General features: G+C 39.3%; 1 pseudogene; it reads left to right on the forward strand.

The window, feature by feature from the left end:
• The window catches only part of LOC115749650, a 46,867-nt pseudogene extending 36,896 nt beyond the window's left edge, over window positions 1-9,971 (forward strand).
• Window positions 9,972-21,915: the final 11,944 nt, after the last annotated feature.

The raw sequence follows: 21,915 nt of genomic DNA on the forward strand, positions 1-21,915 counted from the left end.
ACCAAAAGGGCAAAATCATCATTTTTGAAATGTCGTAGGCCAAAATACCCAAAATACTCCATGGCTAGTTGATTGAGGCAATTTCCTATTTTTTCGAATTTTTATAATTTTTTGGGAGACAATTTGCCTGAAGGAAAAGAGCATCATTTTTTTAAATTCATTGGCCAAAATACCCAAAATCATCCATGGCTTGTTGATTGTGGCAATTTCCTATTTTTTGAGATGTTTACAATTTTTTTTAGAGTCAATTTACCGGAAAGGAGAAATCGTCATTTTTTTAAAGTCGCATGCCAAAACGTCCTGAATCATCCATGGCTAGTTAATTGTGGCCATTTCCAATTTTTTGGGATTTTTACAAATTTTTTGGGAGGCAATTTGCCGGAAGGCCAAAATCGTCATTTTTTAAAAGTCGTCGGCCAAAATACCTAAGATACTCCATGACCAGTTGATTGTGGCCATTTCCTATTTTTGAGGATTTTTTTTGGAAATTTTTACTATCTTTTTGGGAGACAATTTGCCAGAAAGGCAAAATTGTCATTTTTTTAAGTTGTGGGCCAAACTACCCAAAATAGCTCATGGCTAGTTGATTGTGGTCATTTCCTATTTTTTTAGGATTTTTAATATTTTTTCTTCATTTTTTTGAAAGTTTCTATGATTTTTCTATATTTTTAATCAATTTTCTATTTTATAATATTCAAATTTTAAAATTATTAAAAACATATTTTTCGGAACAGGTCAAACCCCCCCCCGTTTCTTGGGCCATTCGATCACATTTTTTTTTTTATTTTCCCAAAAATTCATTGTAAACTCTTAAAATTATTTTTAATATTTTGAAAATTGTCAAAATGAATATGGACATAGTTACAAAAATGAGTCCCAAAAAATTTGTTTTTACGAGATTAGGGTGATTTTTTTTATTTACCTAAATTTGTAAACATTATAACTATTGAGGGTATAAATAATAACCCAATAAATAAAACAATACCTACGAAACTGTAAAAAATAACTATAACGAAATTTACCTCAAACTATTGAGGGTAAGCACGCGCATAATGAAGAGCTCAAACTATTAAAAGAAAGCACCGAGTAAGGAGGCCGGCTTTGCTTTTGTCTCAACTTCTGCAAAATAAAAAAGTCCTAATTTAATTTAAACATGATGAAAATATTGGCAATAAAATAAAAACACTAACAACCTATAATAACATCAATAAAGGCATCTGAGGTGAGGGGGATCTCCTTCAATGAACAATTGAGACGGATGAACACTAAGAGCGAGAAAAACTAAATGATAGTAATGAAAGGGCGTCTGAGAAAGACGACGTTTTGAGACGAGACGATGGAGGATTCTCTATAAAAAAAAAAACTTCGTGAGCTGAGTGAGGGAGAGTGCAAGAGCTGAATGAAATGAAGAGAAGAGAGGGCTACGAGAGTGCGAGAAGAGAGAGGCTCGAGAGTACGAAAAGAGAGAGTGTTTTGAGATAGATTACTTCTGAGATGAGAGTTTTAAGCAGAGCCGAAGACTCTGTAACGCTCGTGAAGGTGCTGCAGCATCTTTGAAAGCACTGCAGCACCTTTGCAAGCGGCAATACCAACGCCTGATTGAAGGCGCTATAACTCCTTCAATTAGGTAGGGGCCGCTGTCCACTCGGCAATATGACTGCTGAGTGAAGGGGGGCCAGCCCTCACGCTCGGCACTCTAAGTACCTAGCAGGTGGGGCCGCCCCCGGAGAGGACATCTCCTCGGCACCTAGAGTGTCGAACGGTGGGGAGCCCCCTTGCCCGCATGCAGTTTGCACCTTTGCAAACCGCACGCGGACAGGCCCCTGTCTCGCTTGGCACTCTCAATGCCGAGCGGGGGCTTGCTCGGCTGTTTAAATGCCGAGCGGGACCCGATCGGCACCATAACCGCCGAGCAAGTCCCAAACTAGTAAATATATATTTTTTTAACCTATTTTGGTAATTTTTTTTTATCTTAATTTGGAAAAAAAGCCTCATGTTAGGTGTCCCAAAGTTTAGTCCTCTATTTGTTATAAAGAAAAAAAAATAGTCTCATGGGTGGTTTAAGTAATAGAGTCAATTTATAATTGATCTATTCCATGTCATTAGAATTGCTTATATGTAGCATTCAAGTTAATTAACAGAACGTGCATATGAATCTTGTTCATGGGAAACAAGAAAAACTCAAAAAGAATCGATTGACGTTGCATAATCTTATATAGAAATCATGTCGCATACATACATTACATTGTTGCTTGGTCTTTAATTATTATAATGCAGAACTTTTATTGGAAGCTTTGCTTAGCATATCAAGGTTTTTCTATCTCCCCAAGCAATTTGGTTATCTCTTAAATTATTGAGTGTAAAATTCTTGCACACCTGCATGATCATTATCGCATGTTAATGGTTTAGGATTAAAATTATTAACCAAGAATGCATGCACAACGTTTTGAACTATAGAATATTATATATGCTAATTAACTTAGGATTGAATATATGTCGTACATTTAAAATATGTTATCTTACAAATAGGATTTAGATTGCATTTTCAGTAATCTTATAGTATTTTAGATAATGCATTTTCAATTTAGTCCATGATTGGGAATTATTTCTTATTCATTTAATTTTTAGACTTTTAGGGTCATTTGTCTTTTTGTTAATTAACAAAGGAAACAAATTGAATTAGAGAGATATCACATAGATTGGATTAATTAGGAGAATTAAGTTTTGTAAAATTCATATTGCATGTCATTCAGTAAACCACATGTCAAGACTAATGTTAATTGGTATTTAGGTTGTATAAGTTTAGTTCCATATTATATAATTTATAATTGTTATGCATGTCCCGTAGATAACACTCCTCTTGATCAATTATATGCCATTCATGATCATGTACAAGTATTTTCATATCAAGGATGGCATTTGTTTGATTGGCACAGAAAACCCTTTTTGTGATACTTTCTCTTATGAAGAAATCTTATGAAAAGGCCGCATCCTCCTTTGATCCGAAAATAGGTCGGTTACTTTGTTTTCATTCCTAGGGCTAGTCTCACTGAAGGCCCCAATTCCCTTTCCTTTGTCTTGGTACTCGTCTTCATCTTTGTGTTCAACAAAAATGATACTCAAGGAAGAAATGACTAAAAAGTTGGCACTCAAAGTAAAGTGTGATGGGATGGCACGGCTCCAACCTTAAGTGAACGAGGTGAACAACGCACTATTGCACCTTTCAAATTGCCTGGACAAGCTCACTGCGATTGCAACACCTTCTCCTAAGGTAGAGGCGATGAGCTGAGTAGAGCCCCCTAATGTAAATCTTAACGGCTAAGCCGTAACATCAGCTAGTTCTTCCCGAAAGTGGAATGCCTTGCTTCGAAGGAGGTATGAAGAAGGTGATCTAGAATTCTGTACCTTGGGACAACCAAGCAACAAATATGACTACTATATCCTGTATTGCAAATGCCGAGTTTGATATTGATATCAAGGACATCATGCCCACTGGATGGGATGATCTGGCGAACGATGAAACTATCTAAGCAACCGGTGATACCATATTCGTTGTTGATGAGGAGCAAGATGATTGGATGAGTTTGAATCCTTGGAGTAGGGGCATCTTCAATTGTTCACACACTCCTCTTGACAGGAGTCTTTTGTGCTTTCTAGGATTTTTGAATTCTTTCTAGGATCTTGATTGCTTTCTAAGATTCCTAGAAAAAATTCAAAAAATCCTAGAAAACAGGAAAGACTCCTACCTAGAGGAGTGTGGGAGTAATTGAAAATGCCCGTACTCGAAGCGATTCAAATTCATCGAATCATCTTATTTTTCATCAACGATAGACGGTATCACTGGTTGCTTAGACAGTTTCATCATCTGGCAGATCATCCCATCCAGTGGGCATGATGTTCTTGATATCAATATCATAACTTGGCGTTTGGAGTACATGACACAGAAATCATATTTGCCGCTTGGTTGTCCCAATGTACTGACTTCAGGATCCCCTTATTCATACCTTCGAAGCGAGGCATTCGATTTTTGGGAAGAACTAGCAGATGTTATAACTTTGCCGTTTGGATTGACATTAGCGGGCTTTACTCGGTTCATCACCTCTAACTTAGGAGAAGGAGGTGTTGGAGTTGCAGCGAGATTATCCAGGCAATCTGAAAGATACAGTAATGCATTGTTCACCTGTCCACTTGAGGTTGGAGTCTGCCATTCCGTCTCTTTTTCCTTTGAGTGCCACCTTCTTGGTCATTTCTTCCTTGAGTGTCATTTTTCTTGAACACAGAGACGAAAACTAGTGCCATGGTAAAGGAAAGGGAATTGGGGCCTTCACTGAGACTGTCCCTACGAATGAAAACAAAGCAACCGGCCTATTTCGGATTGGAGGAGGATGCGGCCTTTTGCTAGGATTTCATTCAAAAGAGAGTATCACATAAGTATGTTGTGCCAATCAAACAAATGCTGCCCTTGATATGAAAATACTTGTGCATGCATGATCATGAAGGACATATAAATGATCACGACCGAAAGTTATCTATTTGTCATGCATAATGAATTCTAAATTGTATGATTAAACATATAATTAATATTCTAAATGTTGTCTATAAGGAATACCAATTAAAATCAATCCTCACGTGTGGTCTACTAAGTGACGTGCAATATGAATCATACAGAAATTAATTTTCATAGTTAATCCATTATATACGATACTGTCGAATTCAATTTTTTTTGTTCTTTTCCTTTGTTAGCTAACAAAAAGAAAAATGACTCTAGAATTGAATAATCAATAATTCCTAACCAAGGATTAGATTAAAAATGCATTACTTCAAGTACCATAAGATGAGTGAAAATGCCATGTAAATCCTATGTGCAAGATAACATATTTTAATTGTATGATATATTAAATATGCAATCATGTGGTCAATTAGGATATATGAAACTTCGAGTCACTTGAATTGATCTGGAGCAAGCGTGGTATGGGGATGATGACCTAAATTTTTACCCTATTGGATTAACGAGCAAAATAGTCAATGATGGGTGTGGATTATTAGAGATTTCAAATTGGGGGTTTAATTATTTAGTACGATGGACCATTGAGTTTAATTGTAATGGTAAGCCGACTAAGGTTAAACTAAGTACAGTATTATTTTTGGATCGAATAGTTTTGTTCGCACGAGACGTGAGACCGCAAGGCCCCGCTAACCGCCTTAGCCAGCTCCATCGACCTACCCCCAAGTTATAAAAAGCCTTCTCTCTCTCTTCGTCACTTTTGCAAGAAGCCCCATGGAGAAAACTCTTTCTTTCTCTCTTCTACTCTCACGGCTGTTCATTCTCTCCCTCACCTTTGCTGCGATGCCGACGCTCTCTTGCTCTCATCACTCGGCGGCAACTTCCCTCGAGCCCTCTAGCTCTCGCTCTCGCTTTGGTCACGCCTTGGTCTCACTCATTTCTTGCTTGCTCTTGGACCCGCGACACAAGGAGGAAGAAATAGACCCATGGCTCGTGCAACGCAATCCAGCCCTATTCTCTGAGCTTTTGATATCGAGGCAAGTGGATTAATAATACTTACCACTAGATCGGCTATTGTTCGGGGATTGGGTGAGACGGCTCGGTTAAACCTTGAGAATGCCGATTTTTGAAACTTGGTTGCGCAGCCTAGCAAACACCTTTGCATGTGGCCTTTGATTGTCAATCTAGGGTCCTGTGATCATGGGTTGTCGTTGTGCAGAGGATGATGTTGAACTGAACTGAATTGGAGATGGGAGCTCGAATGGGTAATTGGCCGTGAGCCTTTTGGAGGAGGATGTTTGGTTCCTGCCTTGCATTTTTTCTCTGGGTGCTAAACTACGTACTGATAGTTGTGGATAGTCCGAAATTAAAGATTTATTGCTGTAGGTGTCGCGGTAGCGATGCGAGTCGGGGTTGCCGTATAATATATGGTTCAACCATGTACTTGGGGAACCCATTTCATTGGTTCATGGTTCGTATCTTGACTGTGGACAATAGTATAGACTCTGGCTATTCGATTTGCCCTGTGAGCGATGTGATATTGATTGTTATGTGAATTGCTCCCTGATCGTTCTATGTGGACACCCTTTTCAGATAGCTAACTATGTCAACTCCTCTCGTAACCTTCGATATGGTACATCGGTGGACATTAGCACTGTGGAGTAGATGAGCTTGGTGTTGGAGCACAAGATGGTGTTAGCTAGTATTCACGAGTAGTTGTTACCTTTTGATCCTCCCAGTTTACTGACGAGATTGTGTTGTAAATGCTTGAAAATCAATGATAGACATTTATGAATGAAATCAGTTGTTTGTGGTATCATATGATTCTATTGATTGTGTGAACCTATGAAAGGTCATACCTTGTAGGCATGCATGTTATTTCTTTTGTCATGCACTTGTGTATCTTATGACCGCCTATTGTTTATAGTCTTCCACATGTGTCTTCTATTATATACATAATATCGTATTAAAACAGAGCGTATTTGGTAAGAGGCGTGTCTGGGACGTCACAGCACGCTTTGATTGGTATCGGAGCTTAGGTAACTAGAGTGATAAGGAGCGCTAGTGGTTAAAGTGTTTGGTAGGCATGAACACAATTAAAACCTACAAGTGCATGTGAATTGTGTTTGTCTGGGATTGGCAGTAGCTTATGCTATTTATTAGATAAGAAATTTGTTCATCATCACGTAAGATTGATGATTGATGTGCTTTTTGGGGATATAGCATGGTGATCCACAGGTGGATTGGACGGTAAGGCAATGGTTTACCTATAGGCATGAATTATTGAAATTCGACGGATAGTCTGATACTTGTGGATTTTGGAATCGCAATGATGCGATTGATACTCGTGGATCATAGGCATGAATCTGTGTTATATCTTGATGGTTTTAGCTATCGTTTTGTATTGAAAGGCCCTAAAGGATACAACATGAGATGTTCACGACGAAGAAAACAGGATCTTAAACTGTTAAGGTTTGAGTTTAAGCTTGTGCTTTGAGGTTTACTTGTTGACTTTGGACAACGGGTCGGTTTGATTATATGATATTGACTTTTGTGTCGACAGTGACCAAAAAAGAGCGCTCCGGATTGATTTTAGGCAATTGATTTTTGATGCGGTTGGTCACTTATGGTATTAGAATATTCAATTTAAGATAACGAACTAATATCATGGAAAGTGAATGATACTTGAATCTGGAGTTAAGTTTATTCATGCATTGCATAGATTTGTTGCATTAAAATAAAATTTTGAGAAACGTGCATGCATTACACGTGTCATTGATTTAGTCGAACTTGATAAACCGCCATCTTAGTATGGGAAGAATTGCACGGGATGCCTATAAACCTTAGTGAGATATGGTATGGGACATGTCGAACGGGACCTTCGTAGTAAGTGCCTAACTTAGGGACGAACTAGACAAAGGCTGGTGGACCTGTACTAACTCGATTTGATGAGAGCGGTGAGTGACACCGGGTTAGAGAGGCCTGGATAAGAAGCGGTTTCTGGCAGGCTTTTAAGATAGTGATGGGGGCAGGAATGAACCAAGTACGCATTGACAAGTGGGTATAGGTGTTGTGCTAAGTCCGACATGTTTTTTTAAAAATTTGCATCATTTCAAAAGTTAAAATAGTTCTCAAAATAGCATTACATTATGTTTCAGTGAACGAAGGGGATGCCATGGATGTGGAAATGCCTGAAATGCTTTGTAGGAAGTTGGCAAAAGTTAGTTGTGAATACCTTTGATGGAAATATTTCCTGAGAAAATCCCATTTGCATGAGGGATAGTATGATTTGTGAATTACGGATCGTGGGACGGAGATGAGACCCACATGAACCAGTTGGATGGAGAACTAGCAATGTCGTGGTAGCGTATAAAATATTGAAAAACTGTAACCAACGAAATAACAGGCATGGCATATGGAATTGACATTATGATTGGCAGAAGTTGAGTACGTCCCGAGTGATGACAGACGATCCGCCAAGATATATGATGGACATTATAAGTCCAGGATGACGCCATTTGGATTGGCGAATTGTGAGAATGAATTTGAGATCAAGGGAAATTTAGACGAAGGTGATAATATCACAGTGGTGAAGCATAAGTGCAGTGAGAAAGATGATGATTGAAATTTCAAGAACGAAATATCCTAAGGAGGGGAGAATTGTGACAACTCGATTTTTTGACAAATGGACTTATAAGCAGAATAGTAATTATCGGGCTTGGATTATAGTAATAATGAAATTGGGGATTATTAGTATTTTGGGCGGTGGAATATTTGATTGTGTGATAGTTTTGGGTAAAAAGTGCACTTCCTCTCTCGCTTCTCATTTCCCCCCTCTTTTTCCTCTCGTGGACAGCCCCCTAGCTAATATCTCTCTTTCTCTTTTAACTCATTCTCTCTGCTTGATACCGTTGCTCCTTCCTCAAGCTTGAGCCGACAACAGCCTCGACCTCACCCCTCCGCTCGCCCTTGACCAGCTTACTCCCTCTCTTCTAGTCCACCTCATCCACGTGCGACACCGAGGAGGGAGGAAGGCGACTCGGGATTGTTCGGACGGTAAATCTGATTCAGTTTTCTTCGTTCGCAATCCTAAGACAATTAGTTATCTACCCTTACTATTGAACTGCTCATTTGTCTTTTTTTTAGCACGAATTGTTGGTTTTGGAACTGGGTATACCGATTGGTAGTTGGGTTTGCATGGTAAGGAAAATAGTGTTGTATGTCTGATCCGTTGCTTGAGTTGACATTTCAGGATCTTAGGTAAGGAGAATATATGAGTTGATCATTCTGACTGGGTTCGATTTTTGATGAATTGAAGTAGGACCATATATCGACAAAAAAAAAAAAAAAAAGAAGAGTAGGACTGTATATGGAAAGTTTGGCTATATGGTTTGGGGAAAAGATTCGTGAGGTTCGGTACTTGAGCAAGGTGAGTTCGGTGGTCATATGGTTACTATCTGGCTATGGGTGAGTTGAAATGAGAGTGGGATTGCTCGGTAAGTCGCCAGTTTGTCGTCGATTGAAATTGGGATTATATGGGTTCGGCCATAAGATTGGAAGAGAGGTACAATGAAGTTTTGTGGCCCTTTGTGTATGTATTTTGTGATGAATTTCCTTGATAACCATTGACGTTTTTCTTGTTGATTTCTGCTCGAATGAATGGTGAATGGATAGTTTAGTCGTTCGGTTAGATGTCTTACTTGCTGAAGTTCGGTTCACTCTTTAGTTGTTTTCCTCTTTTTCAGATAACAAGGTACAAGTGGCCTCGGATGATAGTGGTGTTGGAGCACACCGATGGTGGTGCAGTTAGTACTCAAGAGTAGATATTAGCTTTCGAGTCCTTCCAGTATATTCTTATGTTTCATTTTAGTAAAGGACAATATATATAAACCTATATATATGGCTATGGACGTTCTTATTGCATGTGATACAGGTTAGTGGAACCTTATGAGGCCATACCCTATAGGTGGCATGCCTATTGTTCTATCATGCACTTATATATTCGTATGGCCGTTGGTTGTTTTCTTTGTAGTCTTCCGCATACGCCAATTATGATATGTGTAATATCATATTAAAGCAGAGCGTGTTAGCGAGGTAGGTTGCCCGGGACGCTACATGAGGGGAGTGCGGGAGGTCGACGGGATTGCTTGGCTTGCTTGAAGCTTGCTAGGTCGTCGGGATTGGACTGTTCGCTCGTTGGTGTCACTGGAGACGTGAGGCGTAAGCTGAGGCTGCTGTTCAGATCGGGGTAAAGATCAATAGTCACGATAATGCTCTGCGAGGTATTGTTCTGGGGCAGCGAGATCGCTTCGCCGGTTCTGCTGACGTCTGTGAGGGTACACCAGGGCTGGTGGGAGATACCACCAAGAGCAGGATGAGACATGAGACGACCTTCACTGTCCTCGGAAAATTTTCTAAACGTAACTCGCTCTCGGCGGTGTGTATTATGCTCTGTCCCATACAGTGAGAGGAGGTGTGAACATAGAAGTAATCCATGGGATGAGGATCGTGAAGGACATGAAGTCATGAAGTTTCCCGGTCCCGATGATAATGAAGAAGTCCTCTTTTGTAGACAAACGCGTTGCTCTATTATTGGCCTCCGATCTTGCCTGAACTTTCATTTAATTGCAAAATCCGATAGTTTTCGCGTTATATTCCAACCATTCTAATGCCGATTCAGCTGGTGATTTAGTTGAACGCTAATGGACTTCTGGTTATGCTTTCTTGCTCAATAATGACGCCAAATCGTGGAGAAGCAAAAAGCAGACTGGTGTATCCATAACAATGGAGTTTGAGTTCGTAGTTGGCTGTGCTGCGGTGCAAGAAGCCATTTGGTTGAGAAGATTTCTGGATCATTTGGGGATCACAGAATGTTCAAAGGATCCAGTGATGATACATTGTGATAATAAAGCTGCATTTGGTTCTGTGAAGAACCCAAATATCACTTGAAGACCAAACACATATTTATCGTATATATAGATGTATACATATTTTGATAGCGGGATTACGTTGTTTTTGTTTTAAGCTGCCTCTTTTTAGGTTAGAGGACGGCCATGTCATTTCCTTTTCTGGTGCGAATCGGGGTGTGGCAACATGACTACGCATCGTAAATGAAAGACATGAAGCTTAGCTTTGTAAGAACGTGCTTGATGTCCTAGATATGATCTGTAATCCACTTTGAATTCAATGCACGCGCTTATTTCAGGCGGGCTTGAGATTGCTTTTCCCACACAAGCGATCACCTCCGGCACTGGTGGCGCGCTTAGGGTGAGACTCTTTACTCTCACAGGGCGAAACGTGCGTGCTTCTAAAATAGTTGGTTGTGTGTACGGTGAGACGGGGAGAAGAGAGGAAAAAGCAAACGTCTTCCAAAATCGCCAGCTAGTGTTCTCTAAGATCGAAGGGCATTTTGGTTGTGTACATATGGGGGAAGCGCACCACTTCAAGCTAGGCCCGTCAAACGGGTGGATCGATTTGCGTTTGACCGGCACGAACGTACAGGCATTACCTCGAGCAATCTCGGGACTTCGAGATACGATACCACGAAACCCTACAATTTTTTGTTTTTCCTTTTCGTTTCTTATCATGGCCAAAAAAAAAAAAAAAAAAGAAGCAGCAGCTGCATGAGATGCACACCATGTCAAGCTAGGCGCATCTTCGACCCAAAAAAAAAAAGCTAGGCCCGTCAAACAGGTGGGTCGGGTTGAATTTGTGTGGGGTAAAAAATGGCCTAAAACACGTATTGCAATGCAAATAGACCTGTTTTATCCATTTATAACACAGTTATTGCAATGCAAATATAGTGATTCATACCCGACCCGATCCATATTCCAAAAATGCTTCCATACTAGGAAAACTCATACTTAAACTGAGGTGAAAGTGCGGAGTGAGTAAGCGCGAGATCAAGTGAGAGTAAGAAATGTGGGTTGGGTGTAAGTAAATGGTAAACCCATTTTTCAATTTATTTATGATCTATTTAATACTCATATTATCTTTAGATTCATTTATGACCTATTTACTAATTTATAATAACTCATCTCATCATATATGATTTAAGGAATTGGTTTATAATTCATTTTCCGAGATCCACTTCAAGCACAGAGAATATAACTTCATTTCCCAGTGAATAAGATATTCAACGTACGTAGTCCATTTTTACCTACCGACAGTAACCAGACAAAAGGACGATATTCTTAGCTAGCAACGTGTTTTCGTGTCTCTCTACTTGAGCATGAGTCAAGATCGTGCTGCGACCGCGAATGATCGTAACCATCGAGCCATCATATCGATATTCAAATTAGTAGACCGGCCACCTCAATGTCACATGTTTCTGAGCAAGGCATCTGCACTTTTTCTCCTGATCGCACGTTGATGTCCTTTTGGAATAGCGGCTGGTGCAACCAGCTAATCAAGCTCATGATAGCCTTTTAGATGTTTTCAAAAGAGAATGGCATATGGGAAGAAGGAACAAAACAATGAATAAAAAGCGAACCATCCAATTTCAATTTTGTTGATTTGACAAACTCTCAGCATCTTACCTTAGGTTAAAAAAAAAAATGTGACATTTTTCAAAAACATTTTCCAAAAAGTCATTTTTTCATAAAAATAACAATATTTTTCAATATTTGGCTAAGACCTGAAAAAGAACTCGATGACTGTGCCCGACTCCCTAACGCCTCAGCTTAGGTCTACAAAGGTTAGGCCCTAAACCCCAGGGCCCGAAATCGGGACCACGGTACCCAAGCCTAGGTCAATCGAGGCCAAGCTAAAACTCTGGTATCGATGTGGATAGTCGAGGTCCCAAGCACAGGCTTAGTATTGATGGACACGGGCCTATGCGCAGGGGAATAAAGCATAAGTGTCGGGGTTCCAAGCATGGCATCGAAAGACCCAGGCTCGGGCAGCTGGTGTCGTGCTTGGGCTCCGATGACTAGGGCAAGAGCGCTGTGGTCACGGGCATGGCCTGATGTACCCTGGCTTAGGCCCCGTGGTCTCAAGCAAGGCATTGATAGACCAAAGAACAAGCAAAGGGGTCGATAGTCCTGGGCTCGAGAGTTGTTGACATGGGCATGACAATCGGGGTCCGAGGCTTAGCCTCCATAGATTCGAGCATGGGCGTTGAGGACTGAGCTTAGGCTTGATATTGTAGGGCTTGGCATCTCGAGCATCAACACTAGTGTCTCACCGACACTAGTGTCCTGGGCCCAATCTTGATGGACCCAAGCGCGAAAACTTGGGTCTCAAGCACGGCTTCAATGGACCCGAGCCGAGCTACCGAGGTCTCAAGCTCGACCTCAATGGATTAGGGCCCGGGAACTAGTGTTTGGGTTCCTGTGTTTGAGCACGAAATATCCAATTCAAGCATCTATATTTAGTCATATTATGAAAATTTGTTTTTGAATTTTTGAAAAGGAAACCATTTTTTTTGTTTTAGAAAAAATTTCCCGTTGACTCATTGTCCTAATTGATCCAAACGCCAAAAAATTAAGAAAATGTTTTCTTGGAAAATATTTGTCACAAGACAAATAGAGCCTTGATAATGATGTACAATTTACTGCTAACTTGGGAGGCAGCCATCTTTAGTCAAATAAAAATTTACGTGCATTTCCTGCGTGCGGAAATTTGGTTTCAATGTTTTCCTTAGTTATCGATATGAAAAGCTACTTTTCGGATTAACTATGATGACCTTTCAAGAGAAACTGCAAAAAATTTTCTCTACGTGCTCCGCATGAAATGAATCTTCTTTTTAATTATTTTTTTTAAAGGCCATTTATTTTATCAAAATAGCATTTCATTCACTAACGCGGAATACGAGAAATACGAGAGAGAAACAATGGAGTTCAATTGCAAATCAAAACAAATCCCAAACAACTTCTAAATAACACAAGCTCTAGATAACAAAAGAAATTATCAAAATAAGGTTATGGTTCACATGCTCAAAGACTACTTCTACATTTGGCATCCCCAACATCATCACCGAGTAGAGTAAAAAAGTTATATAAGCACTGATTTGACAATGTGAAAGTGAAACATTCACGAAACTCCTCTGAACTCCTTCGAAATTGGACTTGTTTACCAATGAAAGCCGAGGAGAACAAAACCCCAAAGACATACACGCAGAAAAACTAGATTGGGATAGAAATCTCCCAAAAAATGGAGAAAAAAGTTTCCAGATCTAGACTAAATTGAAAGAGAAAAGCTCCCAAATGGGAGGAAAGTAATAAAAAGAAATAGAGAATCCGAAACAATCGATGTACAGGGCATGTGATGGAATTGATGCTTCAATAACCATACACAAATTTTTTAGGGTACTGCCAATTCATCTTAAAGATTGAGCGAGCATAATGAGACATGGTATACCTTTTAAATGCTCTAACACTTACCCTCCTATGCAGCTTGATCCTAATGCGTTATCTTTCAAATTGTGAATTGCACAAAACATATGTAGATGTCCATCGAAATCTCGTATTCAATAAATGTTGAAGTGTGCATATGAATTTTAATGCACCAGGCACGATGGCGTTCATTAGGTGTTTCCATTGTGTGATAACGGACCTTTGATGGATTCTTCGTTTGATTTAATGTAACTTGTAGAGCACTTTGGATTATAATACGATGGTTAGCTGAGAATCATAGAAACTAATGGAATTCCATGATCCTTCAGCTTCGCAAGACAAATGCGAAAAAACTGATGGCATGCCTTCGCTTGCAAGCTGCGTGGCTTTTCGTCCAGGTAATCTACACTTCGTCCTGGGTTTGTTGACATAGTAGGACTATGTAATAACCCGAAATTTCCGCATTATTCATACATGAAAAACCCAAAAATCGAAAGTATTAAACTTTGTGAAAACTTTCGATACTTCGCGAACAAGAAAGGAAAACACACGCATGGTTCAAGTGGTTAACAATACATACCGTGACTCATACATCAGAGTAAACGGGGATATTGCTTGTTAAAGTCTAGTGAAGATTAAAGAGAAGAACGTTTGAACGTTTGATTAACGTCAAATCGACTGCGCAATTCTACATGGCTTCCATATAAAGAATGAAGCCCAGGGAGGTACGGTCGAAACATCATTAGTGCCTAACCAGCTTCATCTCCATCACATAATTAGCAAGTTGATAGTGATTTTGAGGGAAGTGCAAATAGTAAAACCTTGTAGAGTAATTATCGTGTATATACTTGATGATGAACAACAGATAAATGCAGAAAACACTAGTTCCCTAGTACTGAACGATGTACATCCTTTCCTCTTACAACAAAATAGACTTTGACAAATCTCATTACATCAAAGTAAAAGCAGATGCATATGGGTATCTTCTTGATGGTTGGCCATTCTTGTCATCACACGTCGGAAAAGGAGGATACTCAAATTGCTTCCACTACACGAGCCCAGGGGGTTAATCCGATGGGGTTTCTCGACTAAAAAAAGATTTATGAATTACTCGAATAACGAATGTATGTATCGGTTACCACCCACCTGGGTGGCGCAGCTGGCTTGCGCACTCTTCCTCTCGCAAAAGGTCGAGTGTTCAAATCCCAGAGGCATCGCAGGGTGACTTACCCGGTGGCACGTGTGTGGTGGCTAGCACGTGTTGCCCCCGGGGTTTACCCCCCGGCTGCCGGCCGTGCGGGGGTTCCCCGAGTCATCAAAAAAAAAAAAAAAAAAAAAAAAAGAATGTATGTATCAGTTTGCGCCAATCCTAAACCTTCACCCCCGTGAGGTCCCTGTATACTTGTAGGAACGGTTAATTGTATAAAGGCGAAAGCAGCGAAATTACATCTTGTTTTCACTATTTGCCCTAATAATGTGTGAATAACACAACGAAAAAGATCAAATAAAATTCGATGCGCCATCTCCAGATTTTAATCCCAAAATGGTGGATAAGATGAAACATCATATTCGCTTTCATGAAAAGAAAGATTGCATTTCCTGGCCTAAAAATTGCGTCTATGATTGCACTACCTACTTTTTTTTTTTTTTTTTATGTCACTACCCATTGCTTTCGACGTAGCCTTCTTTTTTATCGTCTTTATGCTTTTACCCCAAAGGAAAAGCCGCAAGAGGGATTTGGAAGCACGTGAAGAAAGAGAGAGGAGAGTACGTAATGATCTTGCATGATTACTGCAAACCTTTATTTCCTGTCGTGTCTGGTCGACGACTTTCAGCAACTTGCCTGAGAAAATGAGAATCCCAAAATCTTTGTGCCGGGAAAGAAAAGACTCCTTGTTCCAGGGGCCTCACATGGGAAGAAGAGAGCTCAGTGTAGCCAAGGACAAACTTGCCGGAAATCGCATAATTAGTGGTCGGGATCAGAGTAGACTAATTCCGGCAAGTCATCCTTGGCTGCATTAAACTCTCCGCCTCTTCATGCAAGGCACATCGACCTCACAACAACAAGTTATCGAAACTTAACGTACCCAAAAATATAGTCTCTCTTGGAACAAAGCGTCTTCGAGCTCTCTCCTTACTTTCTCCTCGACAAGTCGGCCTTGCATGATAGAGAAAAGAGCCCGGTGTAGCCAAGAACAACTTGCCGGAGCCGGAGGAATATCGAAACGAACAGATCCTGAAACGACTCTTTCAGCTTTCGCTAATGCCGGCAAGTCATCCTTGGCTGCAATGAGCTCCCTATCTCTTCATGCGAGGCCTCTCATCTTATCCATCAACTACTCTCTCCATGTCTCTCTGGGTGAGTGGAACCTGAAGTTTGGTGTGGTATTTATATAGATCGGGTTGTGTTAGTAGTGATGACAGAATTATGACCGCTCATATTTTAGCCATGGAAATTCCAAAAGAAGCAAGTGGCTGTAGCGACAGCCAAGGGCCACACACACTAGGGCAAAAAACCAAGTAAAGCACCGAAAAACATTCGTCGGCTTTTAAATCTTAATTCTTAAATCTTTAAAAAAGCAGAAATCTTGTCATGCACTGTCTTGCTCAAATGGGTGTGGCAGAGTGGAGCCGAATTGCGAGATTTGAGGGCCCTGTCCCTTATTTTTTTTTTTTCTTTGTTTTCTGCCATTATTAGATGTCGAGATTGGTGGGGTGAAGATTTGAATGGCTTTGCGTGGAATAGAATCTCGACAGATAATGTGTCATAAGCCCACTCCCCCCCATTCCATGCCAGCCACGCCATTTGCATTTGTCAACCCTTTATGGATTCGAATACTATGCCCCAATAGGCCTTTCCCTTTTCTGATTTCCCCAAAAGAATAAGGCATTTCCTCTTTTGTGGTATTTTTAATTAGTAAAAGTGTCGACGCCCCATTTCTTGTTTTCAATAGAGTTTCCATACCCGTGATTAGAATGCTCTATTTCGATATGATTTATAGCTCATTGGTGGTTTAAGAATGATAAGTTCTTGATGCAACTAAGACTACATTTGGTGAATCGGATATAGAAAAATCCCACCAAGAGGGTGGGATTCACCTAAATAGGATATTTCGTATATGGGAAAATACTTAAAAAGAAAAATGTGAGCTGCGGTTGATCAACGTATTAGACCAGCGTGAGCTCCACCATCGAGTAAGCTCCACCGTCTCAGAACAACGTGAGATCCGTTGTCTCAGACCTCATATCTGAGGTGATATGAGGCTTGTCATCTCAAATCCAAGGTTGCCGGCCTCAGGCTGGGCCTCGACCATGGTGTTGGCTGTGGAGGTAGGATGGCAAGTGGATTGGTGGTTGCTGAAGATTGAAGGTCGATAATGAAGATTGGGGAGGGACTGGTGGTTGCTAAAGGTTGCAGGGACTGGTGGTTGCTCAAGCACAAGCCAGGGCTGTTCCACATCCTCGCTCGCAGATGACGCCGTAGAAATTGTAGGGACAAGTGGTTAATGAAGATTTTGCACTTTGATCATGCAAAAGTAGCTTGGACATCCGCGAGAGCTCGGAGATCTAAAATGTTGACATTTGATTCAACAAGATCTAAACGGTTGACATTTGATTCAACAAAAGTGGAGAGGAGGGGATGGAGGACGCGAGGAGGATGAGATCAGATTTACCAGCGACGAGAGCCATTAACTCGGGAGGTCGCTGGTGCCGGCAAGGCGCTCACGCTTGCTCTTGCCTAGGACCTTGCATTGGCTGTGCGGCAAGGAGGTTGCACCGCACATTGTCTATGTTCCCGCGTCACAAACACCATATAACCACATCCATATTCTATTTGGACATTTACCAAACACTATAATATTACATTAGAAATCTCACGTATATATCCAACCCGACTTTATCCTACCCAATAAAAAAAGTCCAAACAACCAAACACAACCTAAAATGTTACTCTTTACAATTTTGTATAACTATATGATTGTTTCCAAAATTATATCATGTCCTTTGAAGCATGAATCTTATAAATTTAGATTGTAAAACTACCCCTGCGAAGAAGGACGCATCAACACGTTGAGTGGCATTATATTTTCTTCCATCACTGGTTGAAGGAGATTTTTTCTGATCAGACTTCTGATTAGTATATTAGAAACAGGATTATGTCTTTATCCCCAAAACTTTTGGTCAGGGGAAACTTTATTTATCCCAGAAAACCTAGTCGGTAGATCCTTTTTGTCCGGAGTTTTCCACCAAGTAACTTCCACCTAATTAAAAACACACCAGAACTCACCCGCAACCCACCTTGTCACATCCTCACAGATGCGTGGCCATATACAATGCATGTCAGCTTGCTGCCTCCCACTTTCACTCGCCCCATGCCACCATCAAATCGTCGCCAGCATCGAGTTTGCCGCCATCAATTTCGGGGTGCTTCAAACCGGATCAAATTCCTAGAGATCTCAAGCGGTATTCTTTTACCTAGAGTATCTGGATGTGATCCTTTTAAATGCCATTGAGTTGGATAAACGCTTTACTGCATATTAGTGACGATTATAGAGTTAGTCGGTCATAAAAGAGAACAAAAAAATATATATTCCGTTTCGATTGCATGAATGTTCAATAAAAAAATTTAAGCCCCCAGACGGAGGATACTAATTTATATATAAGGCACAATGAAATTACGTATTTATGCAATGTGAGATTATATTTAACACTCTTCCCCAGGTGTTGACCAATCACAAGCAAGCCGATACCTTAAACACACACGACTCGACACGTCTATAGTGAAATTGGACAAGTTAATACTCAAATTTTGACGACCCATTCTTGCATTTATAGGATAAAAAATTAGAGATCAACCTCTACCCCTAAAACAATAATAATATTAATTTGCATCAGCATACTATGAGTAATTTCATAATGATAAGCACACATAAATTGCATTATAATAATTAGACTGACTCAAGTAGTGAGACTCTAAACTTACTTAGATTATTTGGACTAAGCCCGTGAGTATGAATTTCGGGCAAACCCATTGAATACTCTAGGTTGCCGAAAATCATATGTGGGAGGCACACGAGGAGTCTAAATTTAAAATTTTGCATTCCTTGATGATATATTGGAGCGAAAAGGTAATTATATTTAAGAATTTTGATCACCCAGAAATAAAAAAGAGATATACTCTAATTTCCTAGTAAAAAATAAATCACATTAATCTAAACTAGAAAATTAGAATATCCTTATTCTTGCAAGAGAACCCTAAATCTAAAGCTTATCCAAGCACATTAAAGGGGGTTCATAATGGAGGAGGAAGGGTTTTTGACGTTGGACTACAATAAGAAAAGTCGAACATTAGAGAATTGAGAGGCCTCACATCTCCTCCGCACAGCTGCTGCCCTTCCACGATTTGCCGCCGACACGGATGTTCTCCGCCGCCAATCACCGTTCAAGTTAGATTCCCAATGAAGGTAACTTCCTAATTTTCATATTGAATTAGATATCTAGTTGCCTATATTTGGATTATTGAATATTAACTTAATTTGGTTTCAGTGTTAGATATCTCTCGAATTGGCAAGTTTTCCCTTTTGAGTCGTTATATAATTAGGGATTTGATATTTGAGACTAAAGATTGGATCTTCAATTAAATTTTTACGTCATGGTGAATATTTAATATACTGTCAATCACGCAGAGCTCAGAAATCATGTATCTAGGTTAGCAACATTGCTAGTTAAAAATATTTTAAAAAATTAAATTTATTTTGCATATTTTGCATTCATTTAATTTTTCTAACTTAGAACTCCATATTTTAGGAAACATGTAGTAATGTAGGAAATCATCTAATTTATATTAGGATTTAACAATAAATTAGTTCCTAGTTTAAGGAGGTCATCATGTAAATTAGCAATTTCCTATTTTAACTCAAAAAGAAAATCATAAAAACATTGCATGCATATCTCTTATAGAACTTATTAGTCTATATCATGTCACATGTTGCATGTTATTTAGTAATCATATTTAGAAATCATGGCTAAGTCATGCATTGCATCATTAGCAATAATTCCAATGCTTCCTAAGTTTAGTCTTTGTATTTATTAAAAGAAATCCCAAGAAAAAAATTACCCTCTCACATAGTTTACATAATAGGTTTTGTTTATAATTAATCGTATTCATGTCATTACAATTGCATAAGGTTGCATTCAACTTAATAAAACACAATCCGCACATTAGACAGAACACATTTATTCTTCCAGTGTGAGTGGACTGGCAGCATATGGCGCATTATCCTTGCACAACTTGGGATTAGACGTCCTTTAGGAGGATGGAATGAGAACTCTAATGGATGATTAGGGCACCAAAAGGAAAAGACTTGGCAGCAAAACTCCTCAAGGTATCCTTAGCAACCATATATGGCATTTGGATGGAGCGCAACCATAGGTGGTTTCAAGACAAGTCAACTTACATCCATATTATTCTGGCTAACATGCGTAAAATTTTAAGAGGCAGAGCTTCTCTCTATAAAAAAATTAGCACTTCCCAATCAAATGTGGCTTTGGCTACTATGTGGAGACTACCTACCTCCATCTTTTCGAACTATTAGCACTATTTGTAAAGCTGGGGGATGCCCCTAAGTTGATGTACTTGATTTGCTTTATAATACTTACATTTTTCACCAAAAAAAAAAAACAATTAGATCATAAATAGAATTTAAATAATCCATGTAGCATGGTGTTAAATTCATGCATTATAAAATTAGAATTCATGTAGACATAGTATTTATATTAAATCAAATTCAAGCGGATTAAAAAAAAAAGCATATGTTTCATGTTAATATTTGGTTCATGCATCATGTTACGCTCATATTTTCATTAGTGGTTTGTAGACCCCGTTATGATGGAAACTTTTTCTTGACTTAAGGTTTTTAGGTTTAATTAGTTTCTTGCACTTCATTATTTTTATTTATTGGATTAAATTATTTGGTTGCCCACTCTCATGATCGTTTCTTCCGTGTTAGTGGCAGAAGATTAAGATGGATAAAAATTATTTGCAAAATATTATTTGAAATAATTTTTTTTTATAGTAACCAAGTTCCCGCATCAATGAAATATTTGGTTTGCACAAGTAAAATCTTCTTCCACATTTCACTCAGCTTACTAATCAATCCATAATAAATTAGTGGCAATGCCAAAATGATTTGAATTGCATGTCTAAACGATTTAAGTTAAGAAAGCAAGTTGTAATTGGTAGGGCTTGGGACAGTCCGCACTAAACACGAGCAATTATCTTGTGAGAGGAACATTCTTTCCCATTTAATAATCCATTAGTTTTTCATTGGTGGTTCACCTCTAGGAAGGTCGTGATAGGGCATGGCTCCTATTTTTTGTGTGAGCAAGTTGTGAGTCAACCATGAGTAATGAGTCTCGGGATTTTGAAGTTTTGATGTATGTTTTGATACCAAATGTTCACATAAAAGCTTAAACTATTCGATCAAATAACTAGTATACAAGGTATATTGGAATTTCATGTATCAAGGGTTAGGAATTATGTATTTTAGTTTACAATGACAAGGTCGGGGTGACTCGGCTACCAGACCTAATAAGCTAGGCTCATACTTTTAAGCTCAATTAATGGACAAGCAAGGCCTGGGCAAAGGCCTTGAGGCCAAGCGTGGCCTGGCTCGCCCATATATTTAGAGAAGAGATTATGCTTTATTAATAAGTTAACTTTGACATTTAACATTTATAAATACTGATGAGATAAAACTAGCCCAAGTTTCTATATTGTAGTGAAAAATAGTACAAAACTCATACATAAAAGCAATAAAATAAAACACAAAACTCTAAAATAATTTAACATTTACTTTCCATTTCTACCTTTTTTTTGCTGATATTTAAATAAATAAATAAAGAAAGAAAGAAAGAAAGAAAGGTGGACCTTAAGAGGTTTAGGCTCAAGTAGGCTTTACCCGAGCCCGACCAATAAGCAAGTCAATCGGCTACCTATAGCCCATAGAATGCCTTGCAAACCCTTGAACAGGTCACAATCAAAGTAAGTTCATGCCTTCGATTTGTGTAGGTGAC

Source organism: Rhodamnia argentea, chromosome 4 (assembly GCF_020921035.1).
Source record: "Rhodamnia argentea isolate NSW1041297 chromosome 4, ASM2092103v1, whole genome shotgun sequence".
NCBI lineage: Eukaryota > Viridiplantae > Streptophyta > Magnoliopsida > Myrtales > Myrtaceae > Rhodamnia > Rhodamnia argentea.